General features: G+C 49.7%; 1 long non-coding RNA gene across 2 annotated transcripts; it reads right to left on the bottom strand.

Annotated features, from left to right (window-relative positions):
• Positions 1 to 3,032: 3,032 nt before the first annotated feature.
• On the bottom strand, positions 3,033 to 16,700 carry LOC146751937 (uncharacterized). 2 transcript variants are annotated; one of them, XR_014941103.1, is made up of 3 exons: positions 16,178 to 16,700; positions 4,313 to 4,573; positions 3,033 to 3,130 (listed from the first exon to the last, which is right to left on the bottom strand). It is a non-coding gene; the product is annotated as an uncharacterized LOC146751937 (long non-coding RNA). The 2 variants fall into 2 exon arrangements; XR_014941102.1 differs by lacking the exon at positions 16,178 to 16,700 and adding an exon at positions 13,964 to 14,191.
• Positions 16,701 to 18,185: the final 1,485 nt, after the last annotated feature.

Genomic DNA, 18,185 nt, shown 5'->3' with positions numbered 1-18,185 from the left:
GGAATTGGGGAAATTGGGGGAAATTGGGGGGAAATAAGGGGGAAATAGGGGGAATAGGGGGCAATGGGGGGAAATGGGGGGATTTGGGGGAAATAGGGAAAATGGGGGGAAATAGGAGAAAATAGGGGGATTTGGGGGAATAAGGGGAAATAGGGGGAAATAAGGGGGGAAATAGGAGGAAATATGGGGGGAAATAAAGGGAAATAGGGGGAAATATGGGGGAAATTGGGGGGATTTGGGGAAATAGGGGGGATATGGGGGAAATAAGGGGGAAATAGGGGGGAATTTGGGGGTTTTGGGGAAATAAGGGGAATAGGGGGGATATGGGGGGGAAATTGGGGGGATTTGGGGGGATTTGGGGGAAATAAGGGGGAATTGGGGGGAACTGGGGGAAATGGGGGGAATAGGGGGGGAATTGGGGAAATAGGGGGGATTTGGGGGAAATAAGGGGGAAATAGGAGGAATAAGGGGAAATAAGGGGAAATAGGGGGGAAATAGGGAAATGGGGGGAAATAGGGGGAAATAAGGGGGAATTGGGGGAAATAAGTGGGAAATTGGGGGGATTTGGGGGGAAATAGGGGGGATATGGGGAATAGAGGGAAATAAGGGAATAGGGGAAAAATGGGGAAAATAAGGGAGATTTGGGGGGATTTGGGGGAAATAGGGGAAAATAGGGGAAATAAGGGGAAATGGGGGAAATAGGAGAATAGGGGGGATTTGGGGGAAATATGGGGGAAATAGGGGGAAATAAGGGGAAATATGGGGAAATAAGGGGAAATGGGGGGTAATAAGGGAGATTGGGGAAATAAGGGGGAATTGGGGGGAAATAAGGGGGAAATAAGGGGGAAATTGGGGAAATAAGGGGATATGGGGGGAAATAGGGGAAATGGGGGAAATAAGGGAGATATGGGGGGGAATAGGGGGAAATGGGGGGAAATAAGGGAGATATGGGGGGGAATAGGGGGAAATAGGGGAAAATAGGGGGATATGGGGAAATAAGGGGGAAATAGGGGGGAATTTGGGGGATTTGGGGGGAAATAGGGGGAAATAGGGGGGATATGGGGGGAAATAGGGGGGAAATAAGGGAAATAGGGGGAAATAGGGGGATTTGGGGGAAATAGGGGGAAATATGGGGGAAATAAGGGGGAATTGGGGAAATAAGGGGAAATAGGGGAATAAGGGAAATATGGGGAAATAAGGGGGAATTGGGGGGAAATAGGGGGAAATGGTGGAAATAGGGGGGAAATGGGGGTAAATAGGGGGAAATAGGGGGAAATATGGGGGAAATAGGGGAAATATGGGGAATTGGGGGGATTTGGGGAAATAAGGGGAAATAGGGGAGAATAGGGTGGAATGGGGGGAAATAAGGGGGAATATGGGGGAATGGGGGAAATTGGGGGAAATAAGGGGGAAATAAGGGGAAATTGGGGGAAATTGGGGAGAATAAGGGGGAAATAGGAGGAAATATGGGGGAAATTGGGGGGAAATAAGGGGGATTGGGGGGAAATAGGGGGATTTGGGGGAAATAGGGGGAAATAAGGGAAATAGGGGGGAAATGGGGGGATTTGGGGGGGAAATGGGGGGATTTGGGGAAATAGGGGGGATTTGGGGGAAATAAGGGGAAATAGGGGGAAATAAGGGGGAAATAGGGGGAAATAGGGGGAATTGGGGGAAATAGGGGGTTTGGGGGAAATATGGGGGAAATAGGGGAAATAAGGGGAAATAGGGGGGATATGGGGGAAATAAGGGGGAAATTGGGGGAAATATGGGGGAAATAGGGGGGGATTTGGGGAAATAGGGGAAATTGGGGGAAATAGGGGGAATTGGGGAAATTGGGGGAAATAAGGGGAAATAGGGGGAAATAAGGGAGATTTGGGGGAAATAAGGGGGATATGGGGGAAATAAGGGGGAAATAAGGGAACTTGGGGGGAAATAGGGGGGATTTGGGGGAAATAAGGGGGAAATCTGGGGGTAAAAAGGGGGAAATAAAGGGAATAAGGGGAAATAGGGGAAATATGGGGAAATAGGGGATTTGGGGGAAATAGGGGGACATATGGGGGGAAAATAAGGGGAAATGGGGGATTTGGGGGGAAATAGGGGGGATATGGGGGAAATAGGGGGAAATATGGGGGATTTGGGGTAAAATAGGGGGAAATATGGGGGTAAATAGGGGAAATAAAGGGAAATAAGGGGAAATTGGGGGGAAATAGGGGGGAAATAAGGGGGAATTTGGGGGGACATGGGGGAAATATGGGGGAAATAGGGGGGATTTGGGGGAAATGGGGGGGATATGGGGGGATTTGGGGGAAATAAGGGGAAATTGGGGGGAAGTAAGGGGAAATTGGGGGAAATAAGGGGGAAATAGGGGGGAATTTGGGGGGATTTGGGGGAAATAAGGGGGATATGGGGGGAAATAAGGGGGATATGGGGGAAAATAAAGGGGAAATAGGGGGAAATAAGGGGGATTTGGGGGGAAATAGGGGAAAATGGGGGGAAATAGGAGAAAATAGGGGGGATTTGGGGGAAATATGGGGGAAATAGGGGGCAAATAAGGGGGAAATTGGGGGCATATGGGGGAAATAAGGGGGAAATGGGGGAAATAGGGGGGATATGGGGAGATATGGGGGGAAATAGGGGAAAATGGGGGGAAATAAGGGAGATATGGGGGGGAATGGGGGGAAATAGGGGAAAATAGGGGGGATATGGGGGAAATAAGGGGGAAATAGGGGAAAATAAAGGGGAAATGGGGGGAAAATAGGGGAAATAGGGGGGATTTGGGGGAAATAAGGGGGAATTGGGGGATATTTGGGGAAATAGGGGGGATTTGGGGGGAAATAGGTGGAAAAAGGGGGAAATAAGGGGGAATTGGGGGGAAATAGGGGGGGAATAGGAGAAAATAGGGGGGATTTGGGGGATATAGGGGGAAATGGGGGGAAACAGGGGGGAAATTGGGGGAAATTGGGGGAAATAAGGGGGAAATTGGGCCCACTTGTGGCCTCATTTCCCCCTCAGCCCCCATTCATTCATCACCTGCGCAGGTATCTCCAGGCCAGGACCCCCATGGCCGCCATCAGTCCCAGTCCCCCCAGTGCTCCCAGTACGATCCCAGTAATGGCCAACGCAGACAGACCTGCAGGAAACGGGGAGGAAATGAGGAAGGAAACACTGCACCAAGCCCCGCCCCCTTTGCCATAAGCCCCGCCCCCTTTGCCATAAGCCACGCCCCCTTTATCACAAGCCACGCCCATTTACCATAAGCCCCCGCCCCCTTTACCGCAAGCCACGCCCCCTACCACAAAGCCTCACCCCCCTTACCATAAGCCACGCCCCCTTTACCATAAGCCCCGCCCCCTACCACAAAGCCCCACCCCCTTTACCATAAGCCCCCGCCCCTTTACCACAAGCCACGCCCCTCATTAAGCCACGCCCCTTAAACACAAGCTCCGCCTCTCATTAAGCCCCTCCTCCTTTACCATAAGCCCCGCCCCTTACCACAAGCCACGCCCCCTCTACCATAAGCCCCTCCCCCTCCCTAAACCCAACCCTTCATAAGCCCCACCCCTTCCGTAAGCTCCGCCCCCTCCTTAAGCCCCGCCCCCTCCTTAGGCCACTCCCCCTCCCTAAACCCAACCCTTAATAAGCCCCTCCCCCTCCTTAAGCCACGCCCCCTGTGTAAGCCCCGCTCCTTTCTAAGCATCGCCCCTTCCCTAAGCCCCGCCCCCTGTCTAAGCTCCGCCCACTTTCTTAATTCAGCCCCATCTTAAGCCCCGCCCCCTTCCTTATAGCCCCGCCCCCCTCAAGCCCCTCCCCCAACCTAAGTCCCGCCCACCTATAAGTACCGCCCCCTCCTTAAGCCCCGCCCCCTGAATAAGACCCGCCCACTCCCTTAATCCAGCCCTTAATCCAGCGTCTTAAGCCCCGCCCCCTTCCTTATAGCCACGCCCCTCCCATAGCCCCGTCTTTCCTTAAGCCACGCCCCCTCTATAAGCCCCGTCCACTCAAGCCCCGCCCCCTCCCTTAGCCCCACCCCCTCAAGCCACGCCCCCTCCTTAAGCCACGCCCCCCCTCAAGCCATGCCCCCTCCTTAAGCCACGCCCCCTTAAGCCCCGCCCCGTCTAAGCTCCGCCCTCTCCATAAGCCCCGCCCCATTAAGCCCCGCCCCCTTACTTATAGCCCCGCCTTCTCATTAAGATCTGCCCCTTTTCTAAGCCCCGCCCACTCTCCTTATTGGCCCCTCCCCTCCTTAAGCCCCGCCCCCTTAAACCCCGTCCCTCTATAAGCCCCGCCCCCCTCGCTAAGCCCCGCCCCCAACCCGTTTCCATTCGCAGCTCCACGTGGGCGTCGGCCGCGAAGTCCGCCAGCGGATTGGTCGCCAGACACGTCACTCTCCCGAATTGGGCGGGGTCATCCAGGTAGAGGTAGAGCTCAGGCCCCAGCCCCAAGGTGAGGTTGTCCCGCCCCCAGATGATGTGGGCGGGGGGGAAGGACGGCGCCGAGCAATGGAGGGTCAGCTCCGAGAACAGGGGGATGGTCACAGAGCCGGGGGGGAAGATGGACGCCCAGTCGGGGCCGTCTGTAATGGGGGGAGAGAGAATATATGGGGGGATATGGGGGGATATGGGGGGATATGGGGGGATATGGGGGGATATGGGGGGATATGGGGTTATATGGGGGGATATGGGGTTATATGGGGTTATATGGGGGGATATGGGGGGATATGGGGTCTGTATGGGGAGAGAATGGGGTTATATGGGGTTATATGGGGGGATATGGGGGGATATGGGGGGGATATGGGGGGATATGGGGGAATATGGGGGGATATGGGGGGATATGGGGTCTATATTGGGTCTATATGGGGTTATATGGGATCATAGGGTCATATGGGGTCTATATTGGGTCTATATGGGGTTATATGGGGTCTATATGGGGGGATATGGGGTTATATGGGGTTATATGGGGTTATATGGGGTTATATGGGGGGATATGGGGGGGATATGGGGGGATATGGGGGGGATATGGGGGGATATGGGGGGATATGGGTGGGATATGGGGGGGATATGGGGGGATATGGGGTTATATGGGGGGATATGGGGGGATATGGGGGGGATATGGATTATATGGGGTCTGCATGGGGAGAGAATGGGGTTATATGGGGTTATATGGGGGGATATGGGGGGATATAGGGGGATATGGGGGGATATGGAGGGATATAGGGAGATATGGGGGGATATGGGGTTATATGGGGTCTTGGGGTTACCTGAGGTCATTAGGGTCATTGGGGGTCATAGGGTTATATGGGTTTATATGGGTTTATATGGGGGGATATGGGGGGATATGGGGGGATATGGGGGGGATATGGGGGGATATGGGGTTATATGGGGAGAGAATGGGGTTATATGGGGTTATATGGGGTTATATGGGGATATATGGGGTTATATGGGGGGATATGGGGTCTATATTGAGTCTATATGGGGTTATATGGGGTTATATGGGGTTATATGGGGTCTATATTGGGTCTATATGGGGTTATATGGGGATATATGGGGTCTATATTGGGTCTATATGGGTTTATATGGGGTTATATGGGGTCTATATGGGGTTATATGGTTGGGATATGGGGGGATATGGGGTTATATGGGGTTATATGGGGTTATATGGGGGGATATGGGAGGATATGGGGGGATATAGGGGGGATATGGGGGGGATATGGGGGGATATGGGGTTATATGGGGGGATATGGGGGGATATGGGGTCTATATTGGGTCTATATGGGGTTATATGGGGTTATATGGGGTTATATGGGGTTATATGGGGTTATATGGGGTTATATGGGGGGATATAGGGGGATATGGGGGGGATATGGGGGGATATGGGGGGATATGGGGTCATGGACGCCCAGTCGGGGCCGTCTGTAATGGGGGGAGAGAATATATGGGGTTATGTGGGGGGATATGGGGGGATATGGGGTTATATGGGGTTATATGGGGTTATATGGGGTTATATGGGTTATATGGGGGGGATATGGGGTTGTATGGGGGGATATGGGGGGATATGGGGTTATATGGGGTTATATGGGGTTATATGGGGTCTATATTGGGTCTATATTGGGTCTATATGGAGTTATATGGGGATATATGGGGTCTATATTGGGTCTATATGGGGTTATATGGGGTCTATATGGGGGGATATGGGGTTATATGGGGTTATATGGGGTTATATGGGGGGATATGGGGTTATATGGGGTTATATGGGGTTATATGGAGTTATATGGGGTTATATAGGATTGAGCCGGGGGGGAAGATGGACGCCCAGTCGGGGCCGTCTGTAATGGGGGGAGAGAGAGAATATATGGGGTTATGTGGGGGGATATGGGGTCTATATTGGGTCTATATGGGGTTATATGGGGTTATATGGGGTTATATGAGGTTATATGGGGGGATATGGGGTTATATGGGGTTGTATGGGGGGATATGGGGGGATGTGGGGTTATATGGGGTTATATGGGGGGATATGGGGTTATATGGGTTATATGGGGTCTATACGGGGTCTACATGGGGTCTATATTGGGTCTATATGGGGTTATATGGGGTTATATGGGGTTATGTGGGGGGATATGGGGTTATATGGGGTTATATGGGGGGATATGGGGGGATATGGGGGGATATGGGGGGGATATGGGGGGATATGGGGTTATATGGGGGCATATGGGGAAGATATGGGGGGGAAACGGGGGGGTATGGGGGGATATGGGAGGATATGGGGGGATGTGGGGTTATATGGGGGGATATGGGGGGATATAGGGGGATATGGGGGGATATGGGGGGATATGGGGAGATATGGGGGGGATATGGGGGGATATGGGGGGATATGGGGGGGATATGGGGGGTATGGGGGGGATATGGGGGGTATGGGGGGATATGGGGGGATATGGGGGGATGTGGGGTTGTATGGGGGGATATGGGGGGATATGGGGGGATATGGGGTTATATGGGGTTATATGGGGAGATACGGGGGGATATGGGGGGATATGGGGGGGATATGGGGTTATATGGGGCTATGGGGGGTTATATGGGGGGATATGGGGGGATATGGGGGGGATATGGGGTTATGTGGGGTTATATGGGGTTATATGGGGTTATATGGGGTATATGGGTTATATGGGGTTATATGGGGTTATATGGGGTATATGGGTTATATGGGGTTATATGGGTTATATGGGGTTATGGGGTTATATGGGGTTATATGGGGTTATATGGGTTATATGGGGTTATGGGGTTATATGGGGTTATATGGGGTTATATGGGGTTATATGGGTTATATGGGGTTATATGGGGGGATATGGGGGGGATATGGGGGGATATGGGTTATATGGGGGGATATGGGGGGATATGGGGGGATATGGGGTTATATGGGGGGATATGAGGGGATATGGGGGGGATATGGGGGGATATGGGGTCATGGATGCCCAGTCGGGGCCGTCTGGATGGGGAGAGAGAATATATGGGGTTATATGGGGGGATATGGGGGGATATGGGGGGATATGGGGGGATATGGGGTCTATATTGGGTCTATATGGGGTTATATGGGGTCTATATGGAATGATATGGGGTTATATGGGGGGATATGGGGGGGATATGGGGTCATGGACGCCCAGTCAGGGCCGTCTGTAATGGGGGGAGAGAGAATATATGGGGGGATATGGGGGGATATGGGGAGATATGGAGGGATATGGGGGGGATATGGGGTTATATGAGGGGATAGGGGGGATTTGGGGTTACATGGGATTGTATTGGGGTATATAGGGGGGATATGGGGTTATATGGGGTTATATGGGGTTATATGGGGGTTATATGGGGTTATATGGGGGGATAAGGGGGGATATGGGGGGTTATGGGGGGATATGGGGTTATATGGGGTTATATGGGGGGATATGGGGTTATATGGGGGGATATGGGGGGATATGGGGGGTATGGGGGGATATGGGGGGATATGGGGGGATATGGGGGGGATATGGGGGCATATGGGGGGATATGGGGGGATATAGGGGGATATGGGGTTATATGGGGGGATATGGGAGGATATGGGGGGATATGGGGGTGACAAGGGGGGATGTGGGGGGATATGGGGGGATATGGAGGGATATGGGGTTATATGGGGGGATATGGGGGGATATGGGGGGGATATGGGGGGATATGGGGGGATATGGGGGGATATGGGGGATATGGGGGGATATGGGGTGATATGGGGGGATAATGGGGGGATATGGGGGGATAGGGGGGGATATGGGGGGATATGAGGGGATATGGGGGGTATGGGGTTATATGGGGGGATATGGGGGGATATGGAATTATATGGGGGGATATAGGGGGGATATAGGGGGATATGGGGGGATATGGGGTTATATGGGGGGATATGAGGGGATATGGGGGGGATATGGGGGGATATGGGGTCATGGATGCCCAGTCGGGGCCGTCTGGATGGGGAGAGAGAATATATGGGGTTATATGGGGGGATATGGGGGGATATGGGGTCTATATTGGGTCTATATGGGGTTATATGGGGTCTATATGGAATGATATGGGGTTATATGGGGGGATATGGGGGGGATATGGGGTCATGGACGCCCAGTCAGGGCCGTCTGTAATGGGGGGAGAGAGAATATATGGGGGGATATGGGGGGATATGGGGAGATATGGAGGGATATGGGGGGGATATGGGGTTATATGAGGGGATAGGGGGGATTTGGGGTTACATGGGATTGTATTGGGGTATATAGGGGGGATATGGGGTTATATGGGGTTATATGGGGTTATATGGGGGTTATATGGGGTTATATGGGGGGATATGGGGGGATATGGGGAGATATGGGGTTATATGGGGTTATATGGGATCATAGGGTCTACATGGGGTCTATATAGGGTCTATATGGGGTCTATATTGGGTCTATATGGGGTTATATGGGATCATAGGGTCATATGAGGTCTATATTGGGTCTATATAGGGTTATATGGGGTCTATATGGGGGGATATGGGGTTATATGGGGTTATATGGGTTATATGGGGTCTATACGGGGTCTACATGGGGTCTATATTGGGTCTATATGGGGTTATATGGGGTTATATGGGGTTATGTGGGGGGATATGGGGTTATATGGGGTTATATGGGGGGATATGGGGGGATATGGGGGGATATAGAGTTATATGGGGTTATATGGGGTTATATGGGGTTATATGGGGTTATATGGGGTCTATATTGGGTCTATATGGGGTTATATGGGGATATATGGGGTTATATGGGGTCTATATGGGGTTATATGGGGATATATGGGGTTATATGGGGTCTATATGGGTCTATATGGGGTTATATGGGGTCTATATGGGGGGATATGGGGTTATATGGGGTTATATGGGGTTATATGGGAGGATATGGGGGGATATGGGGGGATATGGGGTTATATGGGGGGATATGGGGGGATATGAGGTTATATGGGGTTATATGGGGGGATATAGGGGGATATGGGGGGATATGGAGTTATATGGGGGGATATGAGGGGATATGGGGGGATATGGGGTCATGGACGCCCAGTCGGGGCCGTCTGTAATGGGAGAGAGAATATATGGGGTTATATGGGGGGATATGGGGGGATATGGGGGGATATGGGGGGATATGGGGTCTATATGGGGTCTATATGGGGTTATATGGGGGGACATGGGGGGATATGGGGGGGATATAGGGGGGATATAGGGGGGATATGGGGGAATATGGGGTCATGGACGCCCAGTCGGGGCCGTCTGGAATGGGGGGAGAGAGAGAATATATGGGGTTATGTGGGGTGATATGGGGGGATATGGGGTTATATGGGGTTATATGGGGTTATATGGGGTCTATATGGGGTTATATGGGGTTATATGTGGTCTATATTGGGTCTATATGGGGTTATATGGGGTTATATGGGGATATATGGGGTTATATGGGATCTATATTGGGTCTATATGGGGTTATATGGGGTCTATATGGGGGGATATGGGGTTATATGGGGGGATATGGGGGGATATGGGGTTATATGGTGTTATATGGGGTTATATGGGGTCTGTATGGGGAGAGAATGGGGTTATATGGGGTTATATGGGGGGATATGGGGGGATATGGGGGGATATGGGGTTATATGGGGGGATATGGGGGGATATGGGGGGATATGGGGGGATATGGGGTTATGTGGGGGGATATGGGGGGATATGGGGGGATATGGGGTTATAAAGGGTTATATGGGGTTATATGGGGTTATATGGGGGGATATGGGGGGATATGGGGGGATATGGGGTGGATATGGGGGGATATGGGGTCATGGACGCCCAGTCTGGGCCGTCTGTAATGGGGGGAGAGAATATATGGGGGTATGTGGGGGGATATGGGGGGATATGGGGGGATATGGGGTTATGTGGGGGGATATGGGGTCTATATTGGGTCTATATGGGGTTATATGGGGGGATATGGGGTTATATGGGGCTATGTGGGGTTATATGGGGGGATATGGGGGGATATGGGGGGATATGGGGTTATGTGGGGGGATATGGGGTCTATATTGGGTCTATATGGGGTTATATGGGGATATATGGGGTTATATGGGGCTATGTGGGGTTATATGGGGGGATATGGGGGGGATATGGGGGGATATGGGGGGATATGGGGGGATATGGGGTTATATGGGGGGATATAGGGGGGATATAGGGGGATATGGGGGGATATGGGGTTATATGGGGGGATATGAGGGGATATGGGGGGGATATGGGGGGATATGGGGTCATGGATGCCCAGTCGGGGCCGTCTGGATGGGGAGAGAGAATATATGGGGTTATATGGGGGGATATGGGGGGATATAGGGGGATATGGGGGGGATATGGGGGGATATGGGGGGATATGGGGGGATATGGGGGTTATATGGGGGGATATGGGGTTATATGGGGTTATATGGGGTTATATGGGGTTATATGGGGTTATATGGGGTTATATAGGATTGAACCGGGGGGGAAGATGGACGCCCAGTCAGGGCCGTCTGTAATGGGGGGGGAGAGAATATATGGGGTTATGTGGGGGGATATGGGGGGATATGGGGTTATATGGGGTTATATGGGGTTATATGGGGTTATATGGGGATATATGGGGTTATATGGGGATATATGGGGTTATATGGGGGGATATGGGGGGATATGGGGGGATATGGGGTTATATGGGGGGATATGGGGTTATATGGGGTTATATGGGGTTATATGGGGAGATATGGGGTTATATGGGGGGATATGGGGTCTATATTGGGTCTATATGGGGTTATATGGGGTTATATGGGGAGAGAATGGGGTTATATGGGGTTATATGGGGAGAGAATGGGGTTATATGGGGTTATATGGGGTTATATGGGGTTATATGAGTGGGATATGGGGGGATATGGGGGGGATATGGGGTTATATGGGGGGGTTATGGGGGGATATGGGGTTATATGGGGGGATATGGGGGGATATGGGGGGATATGTGGTTATATGGGGGGGATATGGGGGGATATGGGGGGGATATGCGGGGATATGGGGGGGATATGGGGGGATATGGGGTTATATGGGGGGGATATGGGGGGATATGGGGGGATATGGGGGATATGGGGGGGATATGGGGGGGATATGAGGGGATAATGAGGGGATATGGTGGGATATGGGGTTATATGGGATTATATGGGGGGATATGGGGGGATATGGGGGGATATGGGGTTATATGGGGTTATATGGGGTTATATAGGATTGAACCGGGGGGGAAGATGGACGCCCAGTCGGGGCCGTCTGGATGGGGGGAGAGAGAATATATGGGGTTATATGGGGGGATATGGGGGGATATGGGGTTATATGGGGTTATATGGGGTTATATGGGGGGATATGGGGGGATATGGGGTTATATGGGGGGATATGGGGGGATATGGGGGGGATATGGGGGGATATGGGGGGATGTGGGGTTATATGGGGTTATATGGGGTTATGTGGGGGGATATGGGGGGATATGGGGGGATATGGGGATATATGGGGGGATATGGGGGGATATGGGGGGATATGGGGGGATATGGGGGGATATGGGGTTATATGGGGGGATATGGGGGGATATGGGGTTATATGGGGTTATATGGGGGTTATATGGGGGTTATATGGGGGTTATATGGGGTTCTATGGGGGGGATATGGGGGGATATGGGGGGATATGGGGTCATGGACGCCCAGTCGGGGCCGTCTGTAATGGGGGAGAGAATATATGGGGTTATGTGGGGGGATATGGGGGGATATGGGGTTATATGGGGGGGTATGGGGGGATATGGGGTTATATGGGGGGATATGGGGTTATATGGGGTCTATATGGGGAGAGAATGGGGTTATATGGGGTTATATGGGGGGATATTGGGGGATATGGGGGGATATGGGGTTATATGGGGGATATATGGGGTTATATGGGGTTATATGGGGGGATATGGGGTTATATGGGGTCTATATGGGGTTATATGGGGTTATATGGGGTTATGTGGGGGGATATGGGGTTATATGGGGTTATATGGGGGGATATGGGGGGTATATGGGGTTATATGGGGGATATATGGGGTTATATGGGGTTATATGGGGGGATATGGGATATATGGGGTTATGTGGGGTTATATGGGGGGATATGGGGGGGATGGGGGGGATAGGGGGGGATTTGGGGTTACATGGGATTGTATTGGGGTATATCGGGGGGATATGGGGTTATATGGGGGGATATGGGGGGATATGGGGGGATATGGGGGGATATAGGCGGATATGGGGTTATATGGGGGGGATATGGGGGGATATGGGGGGGGATATGGGGGGGATATGGGTGGATATGGGGGGATATGGGGGGGAAATGGGGAGATATGGGGGGATATGGGGGGATATGGGGTTATATGGGAGGATATGGGGGGATATGGGGGGATATGGGGGGATATGGGGTTATATGGGGTTATATGGGGTTATATGGGGTTATATGGGGTTATATGGGGGTTATATGGGGTTATATGGGGGGATATGGGGGGATATGGGGTTATATGGGGTTATATGGGGTTATATGGGGTTATATGGGGTCTATATTGGGTCTATATGGGGTTATATGGGGTCTATATGGGGTTATATGGGGGGATATGGGGTTATATGGGGTTATATGGGGTTATATGGGGTTATATGGGGTTATATGGGGGGATATGGGGTTATATGGGGGGATATGGGGGGATATGGGGGGGATATGGGGTTATATGGGGTTATATGGGGGGGATATGGGGGGATATGGGGGGATATAGGGGGATATGGGGTTATATGGGGGGGATATGGGGTCTATATGGGGTTATATGGGGTTATATGGGGGGATATGGGGTTATATGGGGGGATATGGGGGGGATATGGGGTTATATGGGGTTATATGGGGGGGATATGGGGGGATATGGGGGGATATGTGGGGGATATGGGGGGGATATGGGGTTATGTGGGGGGATATGGGGGGAAATGTGTATATAACACAACAACACAACACAACAACACAACACAACAACACAACAACACAACAACACAACAACACAACAACACAACAACACAACACAACAACACAACAACACAACAACACAACAACACAACAACACAACAACACAACAACACAACAACACAACAACACAACAACACAACACAACAACACAACAACACAACACAACAACACAACAACACAACAACACAACACAACAACACAACAACACAACACAACAACACAACACAACACAACAACACAACAACACAACAACACAACACAACACAACAACACAACACAACAACACAACACAACCACACAACAACACAACAACACAACACAACAACACAACAACACAACAACACAACAACACAACAACACAACACAACAACACAACAACACAACTCACAGGCCACAGTGATCCTGGCCTCCTGACTATGGTTGTGGCTGAGGGGGTTCTTCACATAACAGACATATTGCCCCGCGTCCCCCCTCCACAACAACACAACAACACAACACCACAACAACACAACAACACAACCCTACAGCAACACAACAAAACCCCATAACACAATACAACACAACACAACCCCACAGCAACACAACACAACCCCATAGCAACTCAACAACTCAACACAACCCCACATCAACACAACACAACAACGCAACTCCATAACAACACAACACAACAACACAACACAACCCCATAGCAACTCAACAGCTCAACACTACACAACAACACAACACAACACAACAACACAACCCCATAGCAACACAACAACACAACAACACAACACAACCCCATAGCAACTCAACAGCTCAACACAACACAACACAACCCTACAACTACACAACAACACAACCCCATAACAACACAACAACACAACAACACAACAACACAACAACACAACAACACAACAACACAACAACACAACAACACAACAACACAACTCACAGGCCACAGTGATCCTGGCCTCCTGACTACTGTTGTGGCTCAGTGGGTTCTTCACATAGCAGACATATTGCCCCGCGTCCCCCCTCCACAACAACACAACAACACAACAACACAACAACACAACAACACAACAACACAACAACACAACAACACAACAACACAACAACACAACAACACAACAACACAACAACACAACCCCATAGCAACACAACCCCACGACAACACAACAACCTCATAGCAACACAACACAACACAACCCCACAGCAACACAACACAACCCCATAGCAACTCAACAGCTCAACACAAGACAACACAACAACACAACACAACAACACAACAACACAACCCCATAGTAACACAACAACACAACACAACACAACAACACAATTCAACAACCCCACAACCACAACACAACAACACAACCCCACAGCAACTCAACAGCTCAACACAACACAACTCAGCAACACAACAACACAACAACACAACCCCATAACACAATACAACACAATACAACCCCACAGCAACACAATCCCGTAACAACACAACAACACAACACAACAACACAACACAACCCCACAGCAACTCAACAGCTCAACACAACACAACCCCACAACAACACAACAACACAACAACACAACAACACAACAACACAACAACACAACACAACAACACAACAACACAACAACACAACAACACAACAACACAACAACACAACAACACAACAACACAACAACACAGCACAACAACACAACAACACAACAACACAACAACACAACAACACAGCACAACAACACAACAACACAACAACACAACACAACAACACAACAACACAACAACACAACAACACAACAACACAACAACACAACACAACAACACAGCAACACAGCAACACAACAACACAACAACACAACAACACAACAACACAACAACACAACACAACACGACAACACAACACAACAACACAACAACACAACAACACAACAACACAACCCTAAAGCAACTCAACAACGCAACACAGCCCCACAACTACACAACACAACCCATAGCAACACAACAACACAACACAACCCCATAGCAACTCAACAGCTCAACATAAAACAACCCCACAACAACACAACAACACAACCCCATAACAACACAACACAACAACACAACAACACAACAACACAACACAACAACACAACAACACAACACAACAACACAACAACACAACAACACAACAACACAACAACACAACAACACAACAACACAACAACACAACAACACAACAACACAACAACACAACAGCACAACAACACAACAACACAACACAACAACACAACACAACACAACAACACAACAACACAACAACACAACAACACAACAACACAACAACACAACACAACCCCATAACAACACAACAACACAACAACACAACAACACAACACAACAACACAACAACACAACAAAACAACACAACACAACAACACAACAACACAACAACACAACAACACAACACAACAACACAACAACACAACCCCACAGCAACACAACAACACAACAACACAACACAACAACACAACCCCATAACAACACAACACAACCCCATAGCAGCCCTACAACTCAACACAACACAACACAACCCCATAGCAACACAACAACACAACAACACAACACAACACAACTCACAGGCCACAGTGATCCTGGCCTCCTGACTATGGTTGTGGCTCAGTGGGTTCTTCACATAACAGACATATTGCCCCGCGTCCCCCCTCCACAACAACACAACAACACAACAACACAACAACACAACAACACAACAACACAACAACACAACAACACAACACAACACAACAACACAACAACACAACAACACAACAACACAACAACACAGCAACACAACAACACAACAACACAACAACACAACAACACAACAACACAACACAACAACACAACAACACAACAACACAACAACACAACAACACAACACAACAACACAACAACACAACAACACAACAACACAACAACACAGCAACACAACAACACAACAACACAACAACACAACAACACAACAACACAACAACACAACACAACCCCGCAGCAACTCAACAGCTCAACACAACACAACACAACCCCATAGCAACACAACAACACAACAACACAACAACACAACAACACAACAACACAACAACACAACAACACAACAACACAACAACACAACCCCATAGCATCACAACACAACAACACAACCCCACATCAACACAACACAACAACACAACACAACCCCATAGCAACACAACAACACAACCCCATAGCAACTCAACAGCTCAACACAACACAACCCCATAGCAACACAACAACACAACCCCATAGCAACTCAACAGCTCAACATAAAACAACCCCACAACCCCACAACACAACAACACAACAACACAACAACACAACAACACAACACAACAACACAACTCACAGGCCACGGTGATCCTGGCCTCCTGACTATGGTTGTGGCTCAGTGGGTTCTTCACATAACAGACATATTGCCCCGCGTCCCCGCTCCACAACAACACAACAACACAACAACACAACAACACAACAACACAACAACACAACAACACAACAACACAACAACACAACAACACAACAACACAACACAACAACACAACAACACAACAACATAATACAACCCCACAACAACACAACAACACAACAACACAACAACACAACACAACACAACAACACAACAACACAACAACATAATACAACCCCACAACAACACAACAACACAACAACACAACAACACAACACAACACAACAACACAGCAACTCAACAGCTCAACACAACACAACACAACCCCATAGCAACACAACAACACAACACCACAACACAACACAACAACACAACAACACAACACAACAACACAACCCCATAACAACACAACACAACCCCATAGCAACACAACAACACAACACAACGACCATAGCAACTCAACAGCTCAACAGAACACAACCCCACAACACAACAACGCAACCCCACAGCAACACAACACAACACAACACAACCCCATAGCAACTCAACAGCTCAACACAACACAACACAGCCCCATAGCAACACAACAACACAACAACACAACACAACCCCATAGCAACACAACAACACAACAACACAACAACACAACCCCATAACAACACAACAACACCACAACCCCATAGCAACTCAACAGCTCAACACAACACAACCCCACAACAACACAACCCCATAACAACACAACACAACAACACAACAACACAACAACACAACAACACAACAACACAACAACACAACAACACAACAACACAACAACACAACTCACAGGCCACAGTGATCCTGGCCTCCTGACTATGGTTGTGGCTGAGGGGGTTCTTCACATAACAGACATATTGCCCCGCGTCCCCCCTCCACAACAACACAACAACACAACAACACAACAACACAACAACACAACAACACAACAACACAACAACACAACAACACAACAACACAACACAACAACACAACAACACAACAACACAACACAACAACACAACAACACAACAACACAACAACACAACACAACCCCATAGCAACACAACACAACACAACAACACAACACAACAACACAACCCCATAACAACACAACACAACAACACAACAACACAACACAACACAACACAACACAAC

The sequence above is a fragment of the Coturnix japonica genome, unplaced genomic scaffold, assembly GCF_054131305.1.
Source record: "Coturnix japonica strain WE unplaced genomic scaffold, WE-NBRP24 Scf060, whole genome shotgun sequence".
Taxonomy (NCBI): domain Eukaryota; kingdom Metazoa; phylum Chordata; class Aves; order Galliformes; family Phasianidae; genus Coturnix; species Coturnix japonica.
The sequence above is the reverse complement of the archived record's forward strand: the minus strand, read 5'-3'. Positions and strand labels throughout refer to the sequence as shown.